Source organism: Triticum aestivum, unplaced genomic scaffold, assembly GCF_018294505.1.
Source record: "Triticum aestivum cultivar Chinese Spring unplaced genomic scaffold, IWGSC CS RefSeq v2.1 scaffold204308, whole genome shotgun sequence".
NCBI lineage: Eukaryota > Viridiplantae > Streptophyta > Magnoliopsida > Poales > Poaceae > Triticum > Triticum aestivum.
The window spans coordinates 247-5,038 of NW_025236845.1; the positions used below are offsets into that span (position 1 = coordinate 247).

General features: G+C 54.4%; 1 pseudogene; it reads left to right on the forward strand.

The window, feature by feature from the left end:
• Positions 1-259: 259 nt before the first annotated feature.
• LOC123176477 (monooxygenase 2-like) lies at positions 260-1,743 on the forward strand (annotated as a pseudogene).
• Positions 1,744-4,792: the final 3,049 nt, after the last annotated feature.

Here is a 4,792-nt window from a genome sequence, read left to right on the forward strand (position 1 = left end):
GGTAAAGTGGACAGTGTAACAAGTTCAGGGTTGAAATCCGACCGGTTTTAGAGTTGAGGGTTGACAATCAAACTCCGTGGTTAGTTGAGGGTTGAAATGTGGACTTTTCTCATATATATACACACACTCACCAGGCATGCTCGATTTGCTCAACGGTCAACGCCTTCCCAGTGCACCACTGTTCAGCTCAAGTCTATCGAGCAAACCATAATCCTTCAGTCAGTCAGCCAGCCCCATAACTCCATAAGCCATGGTAAACATGGTGGAGCAGCAGGACGCCGGCGAGGACATCGTCATCGCAGGCGCCGGCGTGGCAGGCCTCGCCGTCGCCCTGGGCCTCCACAGGTAAAGCAGAGCCACCTCCTCCAGCCTGTACATACATACATATGTCTGCATCACTGCATCCTGAATTGATCAGATGGGGATGATGAACCGCAGGAAAGGCGTTGGGTGCGTGGTGCTGGAGTCGTCGCCGGTGCTCCGGACTTCCGGGTTCGCGATCGCCGCATGGACGAACGCCTTCCGCGCGCTTGATGCCCTTGGGGTAGGCGACACCATTAGGAGTAAACACCTGCAGATCCAACTTCTAATCACTCGACTTTTTGTAGTTGGACTTAATTAGTTAGATGTTTTCCTTCCGTAGGGCGTGTGTCATGTCTCCGACAACAGGGGACGTGGCGCGAGAGATTGATCTCCGGGTGCAAGGAAAATGGTAAGACACGGATCCATAATCTCTAATCTGAATTGCGGACTTGGTTCCAAGCCGTGGAATAGAGCTACTCTGTTCTTCGTGGACTAATCCTTGACGATGCAGCGGACCCAATGAAGCCCGGTGCGTGCAGCGTAACGTGCTGCTCCATGCACTGGAGGAAGAGCTTCCGCCAGGCACCATCCGCTACTCCTCCAAGATCGTCTCCATCGACGACCAAGACGGCGACGGCGACGGCGATGCCAAGATCCTCCATCTCGCCGACGGCTCCATTCTCCGTGCAAAGGTACTGATTGGCTGTGATGGGATCAACTCGGTGGTGGCGAAATGGCTGGGGCTCGCCAAGCCGTCCGACTCGGGGCGCAGGGCCACGCGGGGCCACGCCAAGTACCCCGATCGGCCATGGCTTCGAGCCCAAGATGCTGCAGTTCAGCGGCCAGGGCTTCCGCGCGGGCTTGGTCCCGTGCAACCACACCGACGTCTACTGGTTCTTCACATGGTCTCCTTCTCCTACTCCGGGCGGTAAGGATGACGCCGAGCAGAACCCGGCGGAGATGAAGCAGTTCGTGCTGGCCAAGCTCAGAAGCATCAAGGCTCCTCCCGAGGTGCTGGAAGCGGTCGAGAGGAGCGAGATGAACGACGTCCTCGTGGCGCCGCTGCGGTACCGTCCCCCGCTGTCGCTCCTGTCCGCGAGCATCAGCAAAGGGAACGTGTGCGTCGCCGGCGACGCCCTCCATCCGACGACGCCGGACCTGGCGCAGGGCGCGTGCGTCGCGCTGGAGGACGCGGTCGTCCTCGCGCGGTGCCTCGGCGACGCCATCGTCGGGACGGAACGGGAGGTGGAGGCGGCTCTGCGCCGGTACGCCGGGATCCGGCGGTGGAGGAGCGCGCAGGTGATCGCGGCGTCCTACATGGTGGGGCGTGTGCAGCAGAGCGATCACGCCGTGGTGAGGTTTGCGCGGGACAGGCTGCTGTCCGGGATGCTCGCCAAGGGGCTCCTCATGATGCCGGATTTCGACTGCGGCACGCTGTGAACTGTGGGGGCTGTAACTTAATACTCCCCCGTAAACTAATATAAGAGCGTTTAGATTACTACTTTAGTGATCTAAATGCTCTTATATTAGTTTATAGAGGAAGTAAAATATACTTTTCCTTAATCATCCAGATCAAGAACATAGATTTTTGTCCCAGCTTTGCTAGACAACGATCAAAATAGTCTGTGTGCCGGATCAATTTATGTATGTATATATTCCAAGATGGAAGCAATACGATACCTTTCTTTCTGGATAAACCATTTAAATCAAATACCTACCTTCAACTAAAACAGGCATGCTAAGGGCAGCTCCAGCCCTTCCCCTAAACTTGTTTTTGAACACATTACAATCAAAGATGTTCACATACACGCACGCGGTCGTCGGGATGAAACCATCAGAAGCAGCACACTTTGAAGCAGGCTGGCGAGTCCTCCTCCGTCATCGTTGCCCGACCCGGCGTCGGAGTTGTCGTCGTCGGGCTTGGGACGGCGGAAGGTGGAGATGTCGCGGCAGGGCTTCTCGGCGGCCGCCTAACGCTCGCGGATGATCCGCTCCACCTCCTCCTGCCTCATGCGCAGTGCAGCCGCGGCCACCGAGGACGTGGGCTAGGGGCGAGGGTGGCGGTCGTTGGAGGCGTCATCGTAGGCGGCCGCGGCAATCTCGACGAGGGACCATTCCTCGCTTTACCTGGACATCTCCCTGTCGAGGCGACGGAGATGGCGCGTGGCCGTCTTCGACGTCGTCACGAAGTGCTCCAGGGCCTAGGCATACGTTAGGTTCGGGTCCGCCATGATGTGTGGCGGCGGAACCTTTGAGTCCGTGAACTTGGTTCGACGCGTGTCGTTGTGGCTTCCCGTCGGCGTTGTTGTCGGTCAGCGTACTCCTGCACCATCATGGTGCGCTGGGATGACGACAAGGAGCCGTCGCTGAGGAGGTAGTGCAGAATGCATCCGCACGCATTGGGCAGGGCGGCGGCGAGCAATGCTCCTCCTTCATGACACGCCAGGGGGGTGGCGAGAGCCACTACTCCTTGATGCGCCGGGGCGGCGGCGAGAGCCGCTCTTTCTTGACACGGCGTCCAATTTGTGAGCCGCGGCTATGGAGAGCGTGGAGTGGATGCCGGCTCCGACTTCACGGGGAGGAGCACCCCCAGTGGCGGAGCTGGGCCGTTGGTGTGGATGACGGAGCGATGGAGCATCAACTACATCTGCTCCCCGAACTCCGCGTTCATGCGGGCGTAGACCTGACCTGGCACCGCCGATGCGGACTTCGGCGGTGGCGGCTGCTGGTTCTCCTCGTCACCGGAGGAGATGACGATCTCCGCCCGCGTCGAGTCGCTGCCAACTGACGAGAACGACAACCCCGGAGTTTGAGCGTGGCGTCTCCACGAGTCGCCAGATCCCGCCCCAGAACCGACTGCCGGTGCCGATGCCTAGGACTTGCCCATCGACGGAGATGTGAAGGGTGATGGACGGGAAGGATCGCGGGAGGAGGGTGCGATGTGGACGGCGCCGGAGCGCGGCTTAAATAGCTGCGGTGAGGCCATGTGAAGGGCCAATCAGCCGCTTCAGTGCGGCGCAGCGGTCGGTGTTGGTTCCTCGGGAACCTGCGTTAGCATTGAAGCGGCGGCTATCGGGAGGTCGCGCCGGTCAGCGCCGCCCTCCCTCCCTCCCTCCGATCACATCGCGGCATAAATGTCGGCCTCCGCTTGCTCTAGGACTGTACGAATGCGGCGGTAAGCGACACATGCATCGAAAGAAAAGCGTGGGAGAGGCGGTGACGGGTTTTTGATGGGGCAGGGCGGTCAGAAACGGGATTGAGAGCAGTTCGGACTCTCGAAAACCTCACCCACTTTTGTCTTCGGTTTGCGGAAGTAATTGCGTTTGGACCATGCCGCGGACCGATACAGTACCACGTTGGATGACTTCTATAGTCCAAACAACACGGTCCAAACGATTACAGAAGGTGTACGGGTTGGCCTTGGATGCAGTAAGTTCCTCAACTTTGTCCTTTTTTTGTGAAAACTTCAGCTTTGTGTAGATACATGAATAGAGAACTGAATGGTTCACTCCGCGGCGGTGTGGCCCAATACGTACTACTTGCTCCGTTTTTAAATATAAATCTTAATTGAGATTTTAATATCAATTACATACATAATATGAACTACATACAGATACATACTGTATCCGTACATGTTTATAATAATCTATACTACTTATAAAAGAGCAAACATTATCTTCTCTAAGTGCACCTCACAAAACGTACACGGATACATTATCATCGCTTGATTAGTCACTCTAAACTCAATCTAATGGCTAGCCTTAACCTAATATATTCTCTTTGTGCACTTAGCAATTTACATTAACTGACCGTACTCCACCGCGAAGAAAAATTTGGAAGTCCACGCCTGGCCAATTAGGAAACTATAATCAGGGACACATCCTATTAAGAAATTAATCATGGGCTCATCTAATTATTATGAAACTAATCACAAAGGCATCCTATTATTAGAAAACTAATCACGGGCGCATCCTATTATTAGGAAAATAATCACGCGCATCCTATTAGAAAATTAATCACGGACACATCTAATTATTTGGAAACTAATCATAGACGCATCCTATTAGATAATGGATCACGAACGCATCTTGTAAGGGCATATTTATCCCTAAGGTGTTTTGGTGATTGATGACAACGCGTTTGCGGACTAATCGTGTGCCTTGAGTATCCCAGACATTTCATCGCTAGGCACAAGACGGTTGAGTGCCCCTCGAAGACTGTTGAAGACGACGTCTTTTTTTCGTTTCTTTTTGGTGGACTTGAGTCCTAGGAAAGCCGTACTATTAAGAGGGGGTCTACGTTGGAAAGGTTTGGTGGAATCATCACGTACACATCTTCTTCTTGTCCCCTCCTTTTTCCCTTGGAGCTTCCTCCGTTTTCTCGCTATGATAGCCTGGCTTATTAGGGATGATAGACTACTCATATCAATAAGGAATTCCTTCTTTTCCGGGAGCCCATTCGGAAAGAACTCCAAAGTTAAGCGTGCTCA